Source organism: Narcine bancroftii, chromosome 1 (genome assembly GCF_036971445.1).
Source record: "Narcine bancroftii isolate sNarBan1 chromosome 1, sNarBan1.hap1, whole genome shotgun sequence".
Classification (NCBI taxonomy): domain Eukaryota; kingdom Metazoa; phylum Chordata; class Chondrichthyes; order Torpediniformes; family Narcinidae; genus Narcine; species Narcine bancroftii.
In genome coordinates this window covers 293,093,819-293,116,821 of record NC_091469.1, presented here as the reverse complement: position 1 = coordinate 293,116,821, position 23,003 = coordinate 293,093,819, and the positions used below count along the sequence as shown (strand labels likewise).

The following is a 23,003-nucleotide window of genomic DNA, read 5'->3' as shown; positions in this document are numbered from 1 at the left end:
TTGAAATCTGCAGGAATTTAATCTGAAATTGGACTTTGAAGATAAATCATGGAAATGTGACCTTGGGCCCATTTCTTTCAAATGTGTCACAGGGGATTGGAGTGACCTTTGAATAAATTATAATGAATGTCCTTCAAGCTGCTTGTGCAATATATACGAGTGGAAAAATAGCAGTGTAGAATGAACAACATACTCATTTATAGAAGAGTGATTCTCTGGGGGAGAAGATTGCTGGAGATAAATGCACAAAAAGGAATGGCGAAAAGCCCATTATAGTTCATAGATCATAGGACATTAAAGCGCAGTACAAGCCCATTGCCCCACAATGTTGTGCCGACTAAACGTACTCAAAAAAACTAAACCTTCCCTGACTCATAACCCTCTTTCATGCACATAAGAGTATTTCAAATGTCCTATTGTACCAGCCTCCACCACCACCACCCTTGGCAATGCATTCCAGGCACCCAGCAATCTCTGTAAAAAAAAAACTTACCCCCGATGTCTCCCCTAACACCAGGTATCACAATATGTTTTGATAAAGTACTCAGACGTATTTGATAGTTTCTTTTCAACGGCTCTCCAAACTATTTTTCAATGGTGAAAACCAAATGTTTCTATTTGCAGGAGATTGTAGACAAATGGAAAATACAGTATAACCACACTGTACTGTACTGCTGTGTAAATAAGTTCCAAAAGGCTTGAAGGTTTTAATCAATTTTTTGTTCTCTCTGTTCTTTCATGACAGTTATGACAATTATTATTTTCTTTATGCATTCTTACTGGTGGTTCTCTAGAGGCTCTTTGGAGGTCAGCTATTAAACCGGGAAGTGTGGGCCTTTCAAGCTGACAATACTACCTTTGGGACATTGCATGGTTAACCTGCAAAGGGATTAATTTATCGCTGGTTAATTAAGAACTTGCTGTAAGTCCATTAGCACCTTTCTGCCATCCTTCCAATTGTTGGCTATGATCCTTCAATCTCCAGCCTATACACAAATATGCTGGGGAAACTCAGCAGGTCATGCAGCACCCATAGGAAGTAAAGGAGAACCAATATTTTGGCCCTGATATAAGCAAAAACAGGTAGGTGGCTGAATAAGAAGGCGGGGGGAGGGGGCGGGAGGAGAGGAGACAGGGTCGGCGCCAAGGTCATCGCTCACCGTCAGATACGCCCCCCCACCCCCTTCTGCATCACTAGCATCTAGCTTGACGCATGCTAGCAACTTTCCACCCGCCCTTGGCTGCATTACTAGTGGGCGTCAAGTGTCAGGAGAATGTAGTGACGGTTGACGAGAGTAGGGGGGGTGGGCTTCCAGGATTAATGATGATAAGGGAGAGATGACATTTCCAAAGCAGGATGGTGGACATCTTGGAGAAGAACCTGTAAGTGGTGATGTTCCTATGCAGCTGCTCCCCTTATCTTTCAAGGAGTGTGCATTGGGGTTTGGCAGGGGTTTCCAATCAAATTTTCAGGAATGAAACTCAAAATCTCAAATACTGATCCATGTGGAAGGAATCGCAGTTGCCATTACAGAATGTAGTTAAGTTACACAGGAGCAGCAGGTAGAGTTTTGATCATTGATCCAAAGACTCATGTCAGACTTTTTATTTTGGCAGCTGGAGAATTTAAACTCAAGTACAATAAAACCTCTGGTATCCGCCATTCATGGGGATTGGTAGATATCGGTTAAATTAATTTCCCGGTTGCTTGAGTTTGTGTGGTTGGCGAACGAACGGTGAGGTATGCCAATTTCAAATATCTATGATTGCCTATTTATTTTCCGTGATTTTTTTTTGCCAGTTACTTTAGGCTACCAGTTGCTTGAATTCCGGATAATGGGGGTTTTACTGTGAAAGAAATTTGGATTTTTTTTGTGCAGCTAGTTTCATTAATAGTAACTTTGAAACAACCAGGATGCTATTAAATCCCGTTAAACAAGAAAATTTGAAGATCTTGTGAAGAAGGCAAAAGTGCAGGTCACGCAGGATCCATTGGAAATAAAAGGCAAATCAACGATTCTGCCTAAGCCCTTCCTTAAATCCCACCTTGTATATTCGAGGGAAGAGATTCTACAACCTGTGCCTTGCATGTGACTGCAGGACCGCTAAAGTGATTACCTTTGAAATTCCTCCTCATTTTAGGAACAATTAAGGTGGATAATTTCTAATAATGTCAGCAATATCTACAGCCTGTGTGGGAATTAATAAAGCGATAATTTTGTGTATGCCATTATTAACCTCTTACTATAAACAGCATTTGTATCTCACATTTAGCAATATGCTGCGTGCTTTACACTCGATGAACTGCTTCCCCTTGTAATCGCTTTTATGATACGATCTACCGAACAATTGTATCTTTAGAAATTGTAATCATTCATCTGTTGATAACATTATTCTTAAAGAATAGAAAAACTTGGTGAACTTTAAGTTCAGAGAGGATCCTTTCTTAAATTCTCCTTGGAGGCAGTTCCATCATGTCTACTTGTGCTGAGTTGTGCTGAACCTGTTACTCCTAGAGCTCTTCTATCTGTCTGGATCATACAAGGTCACCACAAAGTAGTTGATCTTTTATTTATTTACAGGATGTAGACACCAATGGCAAACTCAGTACTGATTATTCATCCTCAAGGCAATGACAGCCCTAATCTTGGCAATACTGCCATTGTGCAAACAGACGTCCTGATCCAACCACTGATATGTTTCCAAGACAGGTTAATAATATTTGATGGAAGGGAACTTTTTGGTGATGGTGATCCAAGGCTACTGCTCGAGTTCATTGGGATGATGGAACATTACAGCTCTACAATCAATGTTTTATTAACTTATTTCCCTCATTTCTATTCACCAAGGTAATAAAGGAGCACAAACAAAACTTGCAGATTGGTCTCAGCAAGATCCCAAAGCATTGCTGTCCTCTTCTCAACTTTTCTCTTTCTTTTCTTTGGCTTGGCTTCACGGACGAAGATTTATGGAGGGGGTAAATGTCCACGTCAGCTGCAGGCTCGATTGTGGCTGACAAGTCTGATGCGGGACAGGCAGACACGGTTGCAGCGGTTGCAGGGGAAAATTGGTTGGTTGGGGTTGGGTGTTGGGTTTTTCCTCCTTTGTCTTTGTGGGCAGAGAAAAGGGTGTTGTATGGTCTGCCTCTTTCCAACATCATGGTATTGTAGCAAAGTACAACCCTATTCCACCATGTTGACTTGATAGGCTGACTTGGATGTGGAGGTGGTTCAGCACCTTCCTGCTCAATCATTTCTTCTCTTCCTCTGTAGGAAGGAGCTCTGTTGTTCTTGGGTCCAGGCTGACCCAATTGTCAAGAGCATCTCTTCCCACCTGCCACATCTGTTTTTGCAATGGTAGGTCTAGCTCTTGAAAATTCAGTGCAGGGCGCAATGATCTATAATCTCAGCAACTTTGTTCTCTGCCTCTGTAATCTACATCTTAGCAATACCAATTGGTAGCGTGTGGCCAACACCTTCCACCTGGTACATATAAATGGTGACTCAGAACTTGGTGAGTGAAGACCTCTCTGCAGACCTGCTTCTCAGATTTCCCAAGGCACATAATTAGCTGGTGACAATCCATGGAGCAGAATTTGCTACCTTACGTAAGGGAGATGTTTCCCATTATGGGGTTAGATTAAAAAAAAAACTAGAGAACCATATTTAAAAAAAACTAGAGAACCATACATAATCTTTACCCTAGAATGTTTTTAAATCAAGGGGGTGGTTGGACTGTGGAATTTGAAATGAGTTATACAGGTGTATTTAAGGAAGAGAGAAAGGATTGCAAGATTTTGATATTAAAATATCACTCCATCACCTTACATGGGTTCAATGAATAGTGGGTGAATTAAGATCCCTTCTCTTATTTTGGACTGTTCCTGTTTTGATTTCAATCAACTTTTGCGTCAAAATTTTTCCATTGGAAGTATTTTTTTTTCCAAAAGTCATAGGAGCAGAAGTTGGCCATTTTGCCCATTGAGTCTGCTCTACCATTCCACCGTGAGCTGATCCATTCTCCCACTCAGCTCCACTCCCCCGCCTTCTCTCCAGAACTTTTGATACCCTGATGATTCAGATAGGCTTATGAGCAAGAGGAGATTGTGAGAGAAATTGCATTGAGCCTTAAAGTTTCAAGGATATAATCTTATCTCCCCATGAACTCAGATTTAATTCCACAACTATTAAAAATGTACCTATAATGATTCTCACTTCACCTCAGTTTACCATAGTTTGGAAATGCTCCAGGCTGCTGTTAGGTATAATTTCAGAATCATATTGAGCTCAGAGATAGGTCACTAACTTAATCTACTCACTTAAATAAATGCATGTGTAGTGATTCTTCCCTTTATTAATCTCAGAAGATGGTATTGCAAACCTAGCAGCCAAGAAGATTAGTGTCATGGTCAATGTAATGTTTTTACAGCACCAGTGACCTGGCTAAGGAGGGAAGGGAGGAGAAGAGGCAAGCTGTAGTGAGAGTGGATTCCATAGTTAGGGGGCACAGTTAAAAAGTTCTGTAGAAAAAATTGAGTATAAAACGTCCCTGGTGCCAGGGACCTAGATATATGGAGAATTGGAGAAAGGCCAGTTTTGAGAAAATGAGAAAGGATCTAGAATGCGTGGATTGGGATAAGTTGTTTTCAGGCAAGGATGTGTGGGGGAAGTGGAAGACCATCAAAGGTGAATTTTATTTTGAAATTTTGAGAGTATAGAATTTGTATGTTCCTGTCAGAATTAAATGCAAAGTTAGCAGGCATGGAGAACTTTGGTTTTCTTGGGATATTGGGGATATGGTTCAGAAAAAGAGAGAGATGTATAACAGGTATAGGCAACATTGTTCAAATGAGGTACTTGAGGTGTATAAAAAAATGCAAGAAAAACTGAAGAAAGAAATCAGGAAGGCTAAAAGGAGACATGAGGTTGCTTTGGCAGACAATGAGAAGGAAAATCTTAAGAGTTTCAACAGGTATATTAAGAGCAAAAGGATAGCAAGGGATACAATTGGTCCCCTCAAAGATGAGAGTGGTTGGCTATGTATGGAGCCAAAAGAGATGTGGGAGATCTTAAATGGTTTTGTTTCATCATTATTCACTCAGGAAACAGGCACAAAGTCATGGAAAACAACAATGAGGTCATGGAACCTATACAGATTAAAGAGGAGGAGGTGCTTGCTGTCTTAAAGTAAATAAATCCCCAGGTCCTGACAAGATATCCCCTTGGACCTTTAGGGTTGCTCATGTAAACCTGGAAATTAGAGAATGGTGAGGCTGAGATCAGTAGTAGGTAAATTATTGGAAGGTGTTCTAAGGGATCAGATATAAAATTATTTGGATAGCCATGGACTGATTATGGATAGTCAACATGGCTTTGTGGGTGGTAGGTCATGTTTAACCAATCTTATACTTTTTCAAGGAAGTTACCATGATGGACTTTAGTAAGGCCTTTGTCAATGCCCACATGGGAAGTTAGTCAGGAAGGTTCAGACGCTAGGTATTCACAGTGAACTGGATTTGACAATGGCTGGATAGGAGAAGCCAGAGAGTAGTGGTGGATGATTGCTTCTCAGACTGGAGGCCTGTGACTAGTGGTGTGCCTCAGGGATCAGTGCTGGGATTATTGTTGTTTGTCATCTATATCAATGATCTGGGCATTAATACATAAATTGAATCAGCAAGTTTGCAGATGACACTAAGATCGGAGGCATTGTGGACAGCAAGGAAAGTTTCCAAATCTTGCAGAGGGATCTGGGCCAGCTGGAAAAATGGGGCTGAAAAATGGCAGATGGAATTTAATGCAGACAAGTGTGAGGGGTTGCATTTTGGAAGGACAAACCAAGAAAGGACATGCGCGGTAGAGATAGGGCACTGCCAAGTGTGGTAGAACAGAGAGATCTGTGAAGAAAGAAAACAAATTTATATTTCAGGTTGAAGACATTTCATCATAAATAGAAAAGAATAGTTTTAAATTGCAAAAAGGATGGGGAGAAGATGGAGCAGACATAGGGAATAGCTCTGATTGGTTGAAATCAGGGTTCTTCCATTGATGAAGTGATCAATATAAATTTAATTTAGTCATTCAGAATTCAAAAGACTCATTTTAATCTGGAGGCAGATGGAATATGAAATGTGGAACAATCTGGCGAGAATACTGATGGACTGACTGAGGTTAAAATTATCCAATAAAGGAATGAACACATTTAGGGAGCAATGAAGAACAATGATTCATCACCACAATTTGGGCATATCATCAGGAAGTACCTTCTCATAAAAATAGGGGCCCCTCCCAGTCGGACATGGATGCAAGAGTAACTGGTGCCTCTGAGGCTGAGATGGAAAGACTTTTGTTTGTTAAGAGTACCAAGGGATATGGAGCAAAGGCAGAAAATAGAACTGAGCAGAGCATCACCCACGATCCCATTGAAATTGCAGAGTAGCCTCAAGGGTTTGTATAGTATAGGCCGGCAAGAAACGATTTAAAAAAAGACATGGAAAATAAAGGTTCCAATGCTCAAAATAGCGCCTGCTGCTGTCGTCAACAACGATATATACATATTACTGCACAAGGAAAAATTTCAGTGGAAGAAATAAAGGATGAAGAGAGTTTAAAGTGTGCAGAAAATACTCCAACCTGCACAGTTTAAACAAGTAACGCATGTTGGAACAATAAGTTGTTATTGCTACATTTTTCTGAGACTTAAATCAAATATATTATTTACACTTCAGCAGCAGGGTTCTACAAGTTTATGGTAACCAGTAACAAATCTCTCTTTGCATCATACCAGCAATACATGTGACCTTAGTCAAACTATTCAATGCATTCTTACATTGTTTTTGCCAGTTTTATATATAGAGCATGTCCTAGTCATGGGAGAATATAAAACGACTGACATGAAAAATGATAGACAAGAGATTTCATTAAACACAAGATAATTTTGATAAGATTAACAACTGAAAATACATTCAGAGATTGTTTCAGACCTTGATTCAAAACCTTATGATGTCTTTTAATAGCATTAAAATAATTAACACAGGTTCCATTTTGTAAAATAATTTCAATGTTTTAAAATGGACCCATAAATAGAGGGCTGAAGGCAGATAGACAGATGAAGGATGACGACCTATTCTGGATTCACAGCATCTCCTCATTCATTCATCCGTAAGGTGCAGCAGTGCCTACACTTCCAAAGGAAGTTGAGTAGGGCAAAGCTACCAGCTCCCACTTTGGCAACATTTGACAGGAGCACAGTTGAGGGGGTCCTGTCTGGCTGCATCATTATGCAGTGTGGTAGCTGCAAAGCATCACACTAGAAGTTAATGCAAAGCACAAATAAGACAGCTGAGAAGATCACTGGGGTCTCCCTTTCCTCTATCGACGACATGTACTGGGAGTGTTGGTCAAATAGGGCTCAAAGATTGATTGAGGATCCCTACCATCCAGCACACCATATCTTTGACCCACTACCATCAAGAAGCACCAAAATTAGGTCTGCCTGGGCTGGGAAATAGCTTCTTCCTGCAGGCTGTGAGATTTATGAATAGTGTCCTGTAACCATAAATCATTCCAAAATATTTATATATATTTACTTAAAATTATATCTTGATGTATATATGTAACTATTATGTGCCATGTATTGTGTGTGCACCGTGGTCTGGAGAACTGCTATTTCATCGGGTTGTATATGTACAAGCAGAGGAGAATGAACTAACTTGAGATGAAACCAGGTGGGGGGGAGGGAATGTGGACTTGGGAAACAGAGGCAGGTGGGTGAAGGGTTGAAGCAAACTGAAAGAAGAAAAAAGACCAGATGGATGCAGGTTGAGGGTGAAGGAGACAGGTCCATTTTCACACTCCAGTTCCCCCACCTGGCTCCATCTGCATTCTTTTCCACTTTGCTTTACCCCTCCTGTGTCCTCCTTTCACCCAACCAGGGGAGGTCGTGGAGGTTGAAACACTGGGGATATTTAAGAGACTCTTAGACAAGCATGTGGATGAAAGAAAAATAGAGGGTTATGAGGAAGGAAGGGTTTAGTTTTGGAAGGAATATATAGGTCAGCACAACATCAAAGACAGAAGGTCCTGTACTGTGCTGTAATGTTCTATGTTTGAACCCCTCTCCTCTTTTTACTGGCTCTCTTCCCTCTCCACTCTCCCATGTGATGCTGGGTCTTGACCCGATATATTGATGAATCAGAATCAAAATTTAATGTTATTAATGTCACAAAATTCAGTGATTTGCGGCAGCTTTATGGTGCAAAGATTGCTCTAAATTATATTTAAAAATAAATAAATGAGTGCAAAATGAAGAGGAAGTGAGTTAGTGTCTGTGGTTCGTTGTCTATTCAGGAATCTGATGGTGAAGGGGAAGAAGCTGTCCTGGGTGCTCGTCTTCAGGCTCCTGTACCTCCTTCCCGATGGTAGCAGTGTGGAGAGGGCATGGCCTGGGTGGTGAGGATCATTGAGGATAAAGGATGCTTTCTTAAGACACTGCCTCTTGTAGATGTCGTCGATGGATAGAAGACTGATTCCCAATGATGGAACTGGCCAAGTTCACAACTCCTCATAGTTTTTTCCTATCCTGTGCATTGGCACCTCCATACCAGAGGGTGATGCAACCAGTCAGAATGCTCTCCATGGTACATGTGTAGAAATTTGCAAGTGTCTTTGGTGACATACCAAATCTCCTCAAACTCCGCTCGAAATATAGCCACTGGCAAGCCTTCTTCATGATTGCATCGACATGGAGGTCCCAGGATGGACATTCAGTTCTTAAGCCTTTCCACTGCTGACCTCTCAATGAATGAGGACTGGTTCCTGATCTCCTGACGTCCCTCTCCTGAATTCCACAATCAGCTCCCTGGTAATGCTAAAGTTGTTGTTTAGACACCACTCAACTAGCTGATGTATCTCACCCTGTATGCTTCCTCATTACTGTCTGTGATTCTGTTGACGACAACGTTATCGGCAAATTTGTAGACGGAATTTAAATTGTGCCTTGCCATACAGTTGTGGGTGTAGACTGAGTAGAGCAGAGGGCTAAGCATGTATCCTTGAGGTGCGCCTGTGTTGTTTGTCAGTGAAGAGGAAACATTGTTTCCGATTCGTACTGACTGTGGTCTTCCGATGAGGAAGTCAAGGATCCAGTTACAGATGGGGATGCAGAATACCTAGTTTTGGAGCTTGTTGACTAGCACTGAGGGTATGATGGTATTGAAAGCTGAGCTGTATCGATGAAGAGTAGCCTGATATATGTTTTGCTTTTTTCCAGGTGATCAGAGCTTGAAATTCCTCCACTACTCCTGCTGCTTCCATATCTCCTTCCTCCACTACAGTTACTCTTTTACTCCCCCCCTCCATCAGGTTTTGGGCTTATCCTCTGCCGATCCCAACTCACTGGACAGGTGAGCACCAGCCCCCCCTTCCCCCACCCCTCGGGGAGAAAAATATTTGGAATAGTGTGCATATGTACTTCTGTGTGCATGAGTGAAGACTCTTCTGCTTCCACAGAGGAATGTCGCTTTCCATCAGTGCCATCTTGACCAGGGCTCCGCAGCCCAGGCGCCGGCGTCACTCTTGGAGTCGCCGGCTGTCGTCATTGGGAGCAAGGAGAAACACCGCTCGAGTTACCTGGTTCCAGCTCCGAGGTAGGCCGAACTTCTTCCAAGCTCACCGATTGCTTCAAGATAGGTTTTTTCATCGTTTGGGCTCTTGTTTTTTTCATGCTTATGTTCAATTATTCCAAAAATACACTATTGAAATTCATATATTTAAAAGGACATTTAAAAGCAGTTTTTTAATACAAATCTGTCGGGAGAGATGACCACCCACGTCTCTTTCCTACGCCATCATGCCACGCCCCCCCAGGTGATCAGAGCTGAGTGGAAAGCCAGTAAGGTTTCATCTGCTGTGAAATGATTGTGGCTGCAGGCAAAGTGCTGTGGGTCCAGATCTTTATTTAGGTATGAGTTAATTCTGGCCATGACCAACTTCTCAAAGCATTCCATCACAGCAAATATGAGTGCTACTGGGCAATAGGCATTGAGGCAACTCACTCTACACTTCTTGGGCAGAAGAATGATAGATGCCCTTTTGAAGCAGGTGGCATATTGTGGTAATTTATTGTATCTTATTGTAGTTGATGTATCTTATGTACCAGTTTGGCAAGGAAGAATTTTGGTGCATCTGCATGTGACAATAAATTCTTATTAGTTATTGCTCATTACTCAATTCCTCTTTCCCCAGCGTTTACTCTATACATTTGCAAATTGTGAAGAAAAATTATAAGGTTGGTGCAAGTCTTTAAAATATTCAGCACATCTGTTTAGCATCACTGCACGATTTGTCCTGGTGAACTTACTACAAATCCTTTTTGAAAACTACGGTAGTGCTTTATGGATTAAGTCCAACAATAATAAAAGATTCAATTGTTATACTACACAGAAACTATACTTGCCACATGATTCAAATTGCATTCTCATGTAAATAGTGCCTCACTGATAAAGTGATGGGATTTCTCTGCCCTCCCTTCAGGCCACAAGAATGAGTTAACTGCTGCTTGATGCAAAGAAACCAAAAAAAAAAGTTCCTTTCGACCAAAGGCTTGACCACTTCCATCAGCACAAATCTAGTCATTACCCCTCTCCTCCCTCCCCCCCCCCCTCCTTGGAAATGGTGCCTTTTCAATGGTTGCTGGAGGATAGAGTTTTGCGGAAGGGGCTAACCCTTGGAAAGATCCATTGCTCAATGGGTCATGAAAGGACTGGGCTCATCCTTTCCTCTCTTGATGCTTAAATAGGGCTCAAAGAATTATTGAAGATCCCTAGCATCCATCGTATAGCATCTTTGACTCACCACTATCATGAAAGAGGTACATAAGCATTAAAATCAGGACTGCCAGGCTGGGAAATTGCTTCTTCCAGCAGGCTGCGAGATCTCTTGTAAATGAAAATGAGTGATTATTTATATGTATTAATTTTATGTTTTTTTTTGTATGTGTAATCATGTGCTGAATTTGTGAGAGATGTATTGTGTGTGTGTGTGTGTGTAGATGTGCATCGCGGTCTGGAGAATCACTGCTTTCCCAAGTTGTATATGTAGCGTCAAATGTTAATAAACGTGAGTTACACAAGAAAGTCTGCAGATGCTGGGGTCGAGTGCAATACACAAACATGCTGGAGAAACACAGCAGGTCACACAGAATTCAGAGGTTTTAAAAGGTAATCAAGTAGAGAGCCATGGACACAGTGTAATAAAGGAATCAAGAGATATTGGAAAGGTTCTGCATGATCTTTTTTAATTAGAGCAGTGGTTCTCAACCTTTTTCTTTCCACTCACATCCCACTTTAAGTATTCTCTATGCCATAGGTGCTCTGTGATTAGAAAGGGATTGCTTAAGGTGGGTTGTGGGTAGAAAGAAAAAGTTTGAAAGCCACTGTTTTAATTGTATCTCGTTGACTTGTTATGTGCATGGTTTCATAACTCCAAAGTTAATGGGCCAATGACAATTCTTCCCAAGCAAAATATTTCAGTTACAATTTGGTCTAGAGCAGTGGTTCTCAGCCTTCCCTTTCCACTCACACACCACCTTAAGCAATCCCTTACCAATCATAGAGGGCCGATTGCATAGGGAATACTAAAAGTGGTATGTGAAGTGGAAAGAAAAAGGTTGAGAACCACTGAATTAGATGTAGGCTTCAGTAACTCTATGGCCAAATTTTGCTTTTATATCTCATTTTCTGTCAAATATCCTAATTTCATCTAATGTTTTGCAGTTGTACAAACTGATGCTAAGTAGACAGTCAATAATGCAACTAGTCAGTACCATCAAAAACAATAAGTGGTTTAGATATACAAGTCCAATTTTGAGGCAGGAGTATCTATTATTTATGATAAGTTACTATGTTTAAGACAGTCTCTTAAATTAAAATTAAAAAATGGTTGGGAATGAGATTTAAACCTTTCAATATCAGATGAAGTTTGGGATTTAATTTTTAAGTTGGTCAATAACTTTGTGCTCGTCATTTTTTTACTACAATTTAAAGTTGTACATAGGGTGCACATATCCAAAGATAAATTATCTCATTTTTATCCAGATTACAAATTCTTGCTGTGATAGATGTAAGAGAGCAGAAATGTCTCTAATTCATATGTTCTGGACTTTCCCTAGTCTGGAAAAATACTGAAGAGATGTCTTCAATACCTTATCTTTAATTCTTAACACAAATTTAGAACTGAATCCTTTGGTTGCTCTTTTCTAAACAACGGGAAAGGATGATGTTCTTTTGACTTCAATTAAATGTCAAACTCTATCCCTTGCTTCTCTTTTGGCGAGGCGAGCAATATAACTTAGATGGAAAGATGCTGCCCCGCCCATTCATGCTCAGTGGCTGAGAGACACCATGTCACTTTTAAACTTAGAAAAGATTCGCTATTCAAATAATAACCAGGTTTAAGATTTCAAATGCTGTGGGGACTATTAATGAGTCATTTTTTTTGTCTTTAATATAATATAATACTTGAACTTTATTTTTTTCTCTCTTTTCATTTTAAGCATTATGTGTGCTGACAATGTGTATAAAGTAGGGATAGGGATTGGATTTCTCTTTAATCAGGATAACATTATTAATATGTTTATAAATTATGGGTATGTCTTATGATTGTATCTTTTTTACTGATTGAATCTGTTATTTACACTTTTTGTACTTTATGTTTTTTCTGCTTTAAAAACAAAATTATTACAAATATTTTTAGAAGAAGCTAGAGTAGGCCATTGATCCACTCATGCGCTTATTAACCGGTCTGGTTGTAACTTCAAGCTGCCTTCTCGTCTACACATTGATTGTCTTTCTGTCCCTTGTTTATCAAGTACGTATGTATCTATCTATTTCTAATATTCAAAGACTTGGCTTCCACTCTTGTCAAGAAATCTCAGATCAAGACTCAGATGGTTTGTCACAAACAGCTGCAATCAATATTTGATCATCCTTCTTGTCCTGTGGTGGTTGTTGGTGTCAGACAGACATTCACCAAGTGCAACAATGGTTCCAATTCATAAAGCGGTATTGTCAGAGCAAGATGTCCCAAAGTAGTTCCCAGGAAACCTCGGGACAGGCTGGATTAAAGGGTAGTCTTTAAGGAGCATCTTTATTTACAGCAACCAATGACCTTATTAGTTTGTCCTTGTGACATGTGAGGAAAGTGGCGGGCCTGTGAGAAGCCCGCGTGGTCACAGTGTGAATGCGCCAACTCACAGTCGACAGCTTCCAAGGCTCAGCTTGAACTCAGGTTGCTGGAGATGTGAGGCAGCAATGTTCAACCATGGTACAACCTTGCTACCCATTTAAAAGGGGATAAAGCAACATGGATTTAGGGAGGGAAGTTGAAGGCACTGCCTCATCTTTTTAGATCTTTGTTATTTGCATCAAATAAGCCATTACTATACTTGACAACTAAAAAAAACTTTCACTGAGTATAGTTGAATTATCAATAAAAACTTTGATGGCTCAGGTTCAGCTATCCTTTCAGCCTGACAGTAGTTTATTCATCCTAATGTTTATATGTACAGGTTACATCAACTCTATCTTCATGTTACAGTAAAAGCCTTTTATATGGCTGTACTTTCTCATCCTTACATCGAGTGTCACAAAGTATGGATGTAAGAAGACTTCTTAAATGCATGAAGGCATGAACGAGTCTATCTCTGCCCTCTGCAGTGCGTCAAAGTGTTTACAATATGTTGCAAAATCTGCTGTAAGTGTTTTATTCCATGTAAACCAACCATGATGAAACATAGCTGGGCAAGGGAGATGGGAGATATCTGTGTGCATTTTATGTGCTAACCCTGAAGTAGAAAGAACAAGTGAGTTACACACACTTAGATGCAGTTGAATGCGAGGTAGTTGTGGGCTGGGTGATTTAAAGGAACACTGAAAGAACTCGTGTCTCTGCACACCACAGTCACCGCCACCATCCCTCAGATTTAACAGCTGATTGAGGAGCCCAATCCTAGAACTACAAACCCAGCAGCAGACATTTCCTTGTGAGTTGCTGGGTGCTTGTGGATGGGCTGAGGGGCCTGTTTCCATGCTGTGTGATTCTACATTAGCAGTGGCCTGTTTGCAGAAGATGGAACATAAAACATTGCAGCACAATTCAGGCCTTCAGCCCAAGATGACCTCACACTAAAAGCCCTCTATTTTTCTTACAATCATGTCCCTATTAAAGTGGTTAGACCTAAATTAAGGCTAACTACGTCTCCAATTGAATTTTTACTGTTAGCTTTAGCTGTTTCTAGGAAGTGCATAGCCATTACTAGGAAATCAAATACAGACTTAGGGATGGAGAGATGGCATGCCGAATTGTGTTCTTGTGTTCCACTTGAGAAAATAACATAATTTACGTAATAAGTATCAATTAAAAAAAAACATGGAGCCCATATTTACAACACGTTGGTTTGAAAATTTGTAGGACTCTCTGAAAGCCCATCCCGTTGGTAACCCCCAGTTCCATTATTATTTGTATTGAGACTTGTATTTCTTTTTGACATTCTCCTGACTTTTTTCTTTTCTTTATAATATATATGAACATGAATACTACATATGTACTTAATATTTTCTTTAGTTTTATTGAATAGGTATACATGGATGTGGTTTTAAAATTCTTAAATAAGATATTTTTTTAAAAACCATGTCCCTATCGAAGAGTCTCTTAAATATCCTCATTGAACCAACCTCCACCACTGGATTCCAGGCACCCACCACTTTCCTCTGGCAACTCCCCTAAATTTTCTTCCCCTCGCCTTCATCAGCTAATTGATATGAAAATGTTGGAGAAACTCAGCACGTCACTCAGATTTATACAGCAAAGATGAAGATAACATAACCAACATTTCAGGCCTTAGCCCTTCAAAAGGTCTAAGCCTGAATAAAATGGTGAGGGGGAGGAGCTCAAGCCGACCGGCAAGTGGTCATGGGTGGATATGGGTGGGAGGGCAGAAGAGAAAAAAGCTGAGGTGATGGTGGTAGGGGATAACTCTCTGAATGGAGCGGGAAGGGGTAGAGAGCTGGAGGAAAGTTGGAGGAGAGAGAGAGACAGAGATACTACACTAACTGTGCTGCCCAGTTGCATTGTCAAAATATCTCAAGAGTTATAAACTAAGTGACACTCTTGAATTGTACTTCTGAACCTGAAGCCATCCGTAATGCAGAAGCTTTTATCATTGGTAACTTTCAGTAGTAAAGGATGTGGTCTTGAGCCACAGGATCAACCATGATCTTATTGAACAGTAGAACATGCTTTTTGGGCCATGTGGCCTCCTTTCACTTTTGTTTCTCCAGATCCTACAAGTTAAGTGAACCAATTTATAGCGAGTTTAAAGATCTCTCATTGGCACAAATTAATATGGTTCATATCATTCTGGTAGAAAAAGGAAGCTCTAAATTTGCATTGGTTGTCAAAGCAGGTTTCATCAACACTAAATGCTTGATTTCATCAAAGCTCAAGATTCCAGATTCAAGATTCCTGTATTGTCATGTAATAAAACAGGTGTAGTTTTACACTAAATTTGCTTTAGTCTGCTGTAAGCCAGACAGATTTGCCATCAGCAGGAATTGCCGGGCATCTCTTGCAGTCAGAGAAAAAGAGAAGCAAAAGAGAGCCCCCCTCTCCTCCCCTCCCCCCCCCCCCAGTCATCAAGTGTCCATCGATGCACCTCCAGTGCTTCCACAGCCTCCGCAGCCACATAGATGCCAGCCCAAAGCACCGGCAGCCTGAGCTCCAGACCCGAACCTCCAATGCGCTGAAATCCTTCAGCACCTGAAGCCCCTTGGGAGTTCTTCACGACCTTGGCATCCTCTCGCATTCCAGTTCCGATATCTGCCAGTCTCAAGCAGTCCGCATCCTGGTGTGAGTCCTTTGACCACAGTTGCCAGCAGACCGTAGCCAGCGTGGGTTCCTCACCTTGAGTTGCCAACATCCCGCCACCTGTGCGTTCTTCAGCCGCAAAGCCTTTCACTGATCCGTCTCCTTGGTCACCGTCATGTGAGTCATCTCCTCTGCTTCCCCTTCTCAAACAGGAGGGGTGGGGTGGTCTCCCTATCTTTTGGTGCCCTGGGCCAGTCCTCAGCTTCCCAGAATCTGCAACCCCCTTGTGGCTGCTGCCAATTATAGGAGCCGCCACCTTAGGCCCAAACCCCATGGTCGCAGGATTTTATTAATAAACCATCATTGGCTCCTTTAACTGGCCCAATTAAGGTCTAAGTCAGATCTTGAGCGAGAGAAGGAACAAATGTATACACAGTAAAAGTCTTGGATAACTTTCAGAAGGCAGTTGTAAAGCACAGTAACAGGTCATTTAAGTCCAGGAGCCAGTGATGCCCAATTAACACCCAATTCGCCCACAGCCCAGAATGGAAGGTGGAAACCAGAGCCTCTGGGGAAAACTCACGTAAACACGGGGAGAACGTACAAACTCCTTACAGACAGTGCAGGATTCAAACCCTGGTCCCGATCACGAGCGCTGTAAAGCTGCTGGACTAACTGGTACGTCAACCGTGCCGCCGACGTGGAAGTTCATGGTAATTCATGGAATGGGTGAAAATATGGTCAACCTGAGAGATCCGAAGTAAGAACTTTTATTCATCAGATCCCAGGTAACCGCAGAACAGTGTGTAGATGAATAAAGAGTAACCAGCAGAAAAGGCTGTCGGAAGCTTGCTGATACTCTGCACTGAAGGCCACATGTTATTTATCCGGTTAAACTACAGCAATATTCTTGGACGCAGTCAAAAGTAACTCAGCCACAAGCCTTGAAAGTTTTCAGGATTAAGTGTTTTGGACATAGGTAAATGTGGTATATTCCTATAAACAGAAATTTAAGTTGTTTTTTTTTCCAACGGTTTACTTTGGAGACTTGCTCCGAAAAAGTTTGTCTGTGGCTGATACATTCCGCTCATTGGGTATCACAAGGTGGCCAGACTGTTGTCTTGCTTCTCACACAGCCTCTTGCACTGATCTGTCACCTATACGTACCATCTGAAGTGGGATTCTTTAGGGGGAGGGGGCGGGATGCTTGATTTTCCTCCTCAATTCCTTATCTCCTAACCTCCCTTGAGTTGAGTCCATCTCAAGTGGTATAAGCTTCCCAAAGAGAACATTGAAAATATTTTTGCAGGTCCTTCCAGGCCATCCTAAGAAGCATTCAGCTGGGTTTCTGTTGGTTGGCATGAACTGGATGAGCTGAAGGGCCTTAGACAAGAAAGTCTGCAGTACCAAATTGTGCTGGAGAAACTCAACAGGTCCTGTGGTATCCATAGGAAGTAAAGAGTAACCAACGAAACGTTGATTACCCTTTACTTCCTACGGATACTGTGTAACCTCCTGGGTTTCTCCAAGACAATTTGTGCATTGGTTTGAAGGGCCTCTGTTTATCCAGGGCAAATTGATGATCTGAAAAAGTAGTTTTGTCTTCCTTTAAACAACCTTTATGAGGATATCATGGCTAGCTTAATGGATGTCTAAAGTAAAAGATTATTGCAAGAAAACTTCAAATACAGAAATCAACCTTCGAACAGTGGGCAGACGAGTTCCTTTAGGACTGCTGATAAGTGCTTGCTGCAGAAATAAGCGCACTTTGTAATCTATGAAGTGATAGTAAAAGTATTGAAGCCATGTTTATTGCCAGCAGAATTTTCCCTTAAATGGTCCAGCTGCCTCGTCTGCAGACTCCAAGTCTGACATGTTCCTCTTGCTCAGTTTTATGATTCAAGAAGTGGAATCAGAAATAGTAAGAGCTTTAAGAGTGGCAGGACATCAGAAACCAGAGCAGGAGTAGACCATATGCCTTCTTTATCTTACGATACTAATCGATAGCATACTACGCTAATCAATGGATACGAAAGGCTCCAAAAGATACGGACAGAATGCAGGCAAATGGGATCAGGCCAGAATGTGAATGATTGGCATGGATGAGTTGGGCCAGTTCATTCTCTGTGACTTCATGGTGCTCACAAAATATTTTGCTATTTTAGCTGGTCTGATAGGATTCATTAATTTCCAGATTTTGCTGAGTTTTGAAGGGTATTTCAGACAAATTTCAAGAGGTGATCCCTGAACCAATTGACCCCATTCTCCTTCTAATCTCACACCTGTCCTTTGCGACTGTTCTCCACTTCTCCACTTCTGATTCCAATGGCAGGGCAGGTCTTTTGATGAGTTTGCTCAGCATTTAGTGAGAGATTTGGATCGGGAGCTCGGGCTGCAGAGGCTGCGGGAGCGCTGGAGGCGAATCCATGGAGATTCAGTGACACTGAAGCAACTCTCTTTCTCTCTTCCTCCCCCTCCACCATCAGACTCCTCAACAACAAACTCAATCAGGGACTCATTTAAGGACTCTTACTTTGCACTTTATTGATTTTTTTTCTCTTTGTATTTGTGATAGTACAGGATCTATCTCCAATGTGTATATGTACAGATTGTAGTTTAAGATGACTGTGATTGGCTGAGAGCATAGCCACACCTACTGGCAGGTCTTAAAGAATTGCTCCTAGCCAGACCAGGTCATTCTGGACTGGTCGACCTACTTGTGATATGCTCCAGTCTTTTCAAAACTTTTTAGTTAATAAAATTGTAGTGCGCGTCAAAAGGACCAAAGACTTGTTGATCCAAACCAAGGGTTTTATTAACTAAAAGAATGGAGCATATCACAAGTAGGTCGACCAGTCCTGAATGACCTGGTCTGGCTAGGAGCAATTCTGCCAGTAGGCGTGGCTACGCTCTCAGCCAATCACAGTCATCCTACACTACCATCTGTACATATACACATTGGTGATAGAATCTGTACTATCACAATATTGCACAGTCAATTTGTTTACATTTCTTTATTTGTTTGCATGTGTACGTATCTTATTGAGTATAGTTTTTTGCACAATCAATGTGGTAATTCTGCCGCACCCACAGGAAACAGAATCTCAGGCTTGGATGTGATGTGATATATGTACTCTGATAATAAATCTGAACTTGAACATGAACATTTTTAAAAATCTTTTCACAAAGATGATGGGAGCTCTCACAATATGAATAAAAGTTTTACTAGTTTTTATGGTACAAAAGATTGCCATTTGGACTGAGTGTCCTTGTACAGTTTTCTGCCAATGCTGCAACACCATGGAACTTGAAATTAAACTCTATAAAACTCAGTGATGAAATCAGGCTGCAGGCTGCTGGCGACTGTGATTAAAGGACTCGCACCAGACTGGTGGCTGGCTCGAGACTGGCTGAAGATGTACGAGGTATCAGAACCAGGACGTGAAAAGGTGCTTAGGGTGCTGAAGGCTTCCTGTTCGTGTCAGAGATGCTCTTCTGGAGCTCAGGCTGCCTGCCGATGGTTTGGCCTGAAGGCTGAGAGGCTGCGGAGGTTGCAGGAGGCGAATCCACGGGCACTCTTTTGCTTCTCTTTCTCTAATTGTCAGGGGTGCTGGGCAATTTCTGCTGAAAGCTAATCTTTTACTGTTTGACTGTGGACTATGGAAATTTGTCTATCAATCACACTTCTGTTTTATTACATGACAATAATCCTGAAAGAAGCTTTGAGTTGGCCAGGAAAAGCCATGGCCACAATAACCTTGCACATGCACCTGTGTTGTCCCTATCTTTGCCGCCTGTCAAAGCAGCAAGGGCTATGAATTGAAAGCTTCAGCCATTGAAAAATATTTTAAATGCTTATAAATTAAAGATGTAACTTACCACATTCAAAATTATTCATTGAGAAGTAAAGTCACTTAAAAGGCATTAAAATAAATATATTTACAATTAACCAAATTGTAGCTCACATTAATCTTATCTTTCTTCACAGCTGTTCAGTTCTCATTCAAACAAATATGCTTGAAGATCCTGTTGCAGAGCTGAGAGCAATTTCCTTAGTTAAGATTCTAGATTCCTCTATTGTTGTGTAATAGTACAGAACATGTAATATTACATGAAATTGCCTTCTGTCTGCCGTACGGCAGACAAAGAGCTGCCATTAATGTCGCCTGGTGCCCCTTACAGCAACAGAGAAAATTGAGCAAAAGATAGCCCCTTCAGAGTCACTGAGGGTCCGTAGATTTGCCTCCAGTGCTCCCGCTGCCTCTGCAACTGTTTGATTCATCAGCGACCCGAGATCCAAACCTTTGATTAAAGGCTGAAGAATCTCATCTAACGTCAGCTCTGCCATTGGACTCTGAAGTGGAGGGCAGCAGTAGAGGGCAGATGAGAGATTAGAAGCAGAGCAAGGTCAATTGGTTCAGGGATCACTTGACAAAACTTGCCTGAAATGCCAACAAAACTCAGCAAAATCCAGCAATTGATGAATTCTGCCAGACTGGCTAAAATAGCAAAATAATTTTTAAGCATGGAGCAGGCCCATCTCGCCCATGCCAACCAGGTTCACATTCTGGGCTTGTCCCATTTGCCTACATCTTGTCTATATTCTTCGAAGCCTTTCCTATCCATATATCTGCCCAAATGTCTTTATACCTGCTAAGAGTTCCTTTGGCAGCTTATTCCAGATGCAGACTGCCCTCTAAGTGAAAACATCACTTTTCCAGTCCTTCTTAAACCTATAGCCTCTAGTTCTTGAATCCTCCACTCTTTGAAAAAGACCATGACCAAGCTCATCCTGATTTTATAAAACTGCTGCAAGGTCATCCGTCGGCCTCCTCTGTTCTGGAGAATAAAGACCCGGCCTATCTAACCTTTCCCTGTAACTCAAACCCTCCACTGCCAAGTTCCAGCATCTTGGTGAATCTTCTTGGCACCCCTTCCAGCTTATCAATATTTTCAGAATAATCTGACAAGCAAGAATTGAGAATTCAAATACACACGTAAAGCTATGGTAGGAAGTAAAGTATCCAAAGTACACCTGAGGAAAATTATAATGTAACATTCATTGAAATTGCCTAATATTGTAGCTTAAAATATCTGAGAGCAACAGAATCTACGTATTTTCATTAGGTCATTTGCTGAACCATCATTAATGTTTTAACACACCATTTAAAATAGACTTAAACCTTGTGCGAAAAAGTGTGGAATAAAAATTGTTTAAAAATACTTGACATTTTTATAAATTCTCTAATTCACCTGATTTTGCTGGCAATTGCTGTAAATCACAGTAGCTGTGGGGAACACGACTTCAATGTGAATAATAATGGATGTCTGGAAATTCCAGTCATTGTCAATTTCATGTGGAAATAATGGAAGCACGCAGACTGATTTTTCTGTCATTGCAATTGCACCATCTTAGTCCAAAGACTTCATCAAATAATCGTACATGAAGCCATGAGCATTAGGGTGTGGGAATTAAAAGGTGCGGACCAGAAGCAAGGGTGATAAATGCCTTGCATTCGACACATTGTTGGAGCTGATATGACATACTGTATATGGCATAAACTATGGCATGGATCAAGCTTTCGAGTGCCAAGTTTACCCTGCTGTTAATAACACTAAACGATCACACAGCAAAACCTTCGGCTGGTGTGCAAATCCCTCATTTACATCTTGCCTTTAACACTTTGAGAGCAACAGAACAGGCAATACTTAATTTTTAAATTCAAAGCTCTGTTCTTTTCCGAACTTATACCAAGCTCCACTCATTTAGCACCTCCTCTACGTGCTGATGTACATTGGTATTTTCTTGAATATAAAGTTGAATCGTTTAAAATGTTTCAATACCTGGCAGGGCACTGAAAATCTGCGCCAATCAACTAGCTGGAGTGTTCATGGACATTTTCAATCTCACATTGCTGCAATCAGACATTCCCCTAGAAGAATTGTGTGAGGTGCCTCAACGACTATGCTTTGAGAGGCTGGTCATGGCCAGAATTAACACATATCTAAGCAAAGATCTGGACCCATGGCAATTCCCCTATTGTCACATCACTCTTAAGCAGATGCAGTATCGCTGGCTCTCCACTCAGCTCTGGATCACCTCGAAAACAGTAATTCATGCATATGGCTGCTCTTCTTAGACTCCAGCTCAGTCTCAACACCATTATTCCCTCAGTGCTGGTCAAGAAGCTACAAACTCTAGGCCCAGTCTTCGTCGACAGCTCAGTAGTGGAGAGGGTCAAGTGCTTCAAATTCCTGGGTGTCAATATTTCCAAGGATCTGTCCTGGAGCCTCCATGTTGATATAATCACAAAGAAGGCTCGCCAGCGGATATACTTTGTGATGTGTCCGAGGAGGTTTGGAATTTCACCAAAGCCTCTCGTAAACCTCTACAGATGGACTGTGGAGAACATTCTGGCTGGTTGCTTCACTGCCTGGTATGGAGGCGCCAACTCTCAGGACAAGAATAAACTCCAGAGGGTTGTTAACTCAGCCTGCCACATCTCAGGCACCAGACCACTTCATCGAGGATATCTGCAAGAGGCGGTGTCTGAAGAAACAGCCTCTATCCTCAGAGATCCCCACCCCCCCCCCATCACCCAGGCCACATCCTCTTCACTCTTCTACCATCGAGGAAAAGATACAGGAGCCAAAAGACGAGCACTCAGTGGCACAAGGACAGCTTTTTCCCCACTGCCATCAGATTCCTGAGTAATCAATGAACCAAAACTCTGCCTTACTTTTTGTGGACACTTTTTTTTATAGTAATGTTGTAAGATGGTTCTAATATGAATGTTTACACTATAAACGCTGCTGCAGAAACACCCAAATTTCATGACTTTTTAATGACAATAAATTCTGATTCTAATTCTGATGTGAGTTTACTGTCATATACATAAGTACAGTGACCAGATGCTCTGAAATTCTTGCTGCAGACCAATAGTGAAATGTCATTGCCACAGTTAGTTACGATAGAAAAAGAGATTTTAAAAAGTTTTACTTTTGCAGAAAGTGCAAGGAAAAAAATCTAGTAGCTTGAATTTAAAATGTCCATCTTGTTACACACATTTCCCCTTGCTTTTGTAACCTTCTACAATTCCATAATGCCCAAGAACTTAGCTTTCCTCTAGATAAACCTCT

The 23,003-nt window shown here is 41.3% G+C and overlaps 2 long non-coding RNA genes across 2 annotated transcripts in view; one reads left to right on the top strand and one right to left on the bottom strand.

The window, feature by feature from the left end:
* LOC138751788 (uncharacterized) overlaps positions 1 to 19,891 on the bottom strand; it is a 44,215-nt gene extending 24,324 nt beyond the window's left edge. Inside the window, exon 1 of the long non-coding RNA XR_011350184.1 lies at positions 19,829 to 19,891. This is a non-coding gene — a long non-coding RNA (uncharacterized lncRNA). The remainder of the gene's footprint in view (positions 1 to 19,828) is intronic.
* Positions 9,277 to 10,378, top strand: LOC138751784 (uncharacterized). Its single transcript, XR_011350182.1, has 3 exons — positions 9,277 to 9,403; positions 9,510 to 9,646; positions 10,245 to 10,378. It is a non-coding gene; the product is annotated as an uncharacterized lncRNA (long non-coding RNA).
* Positions 19,892 to 23,003: the final 3,112 nt, after the last annotated feature.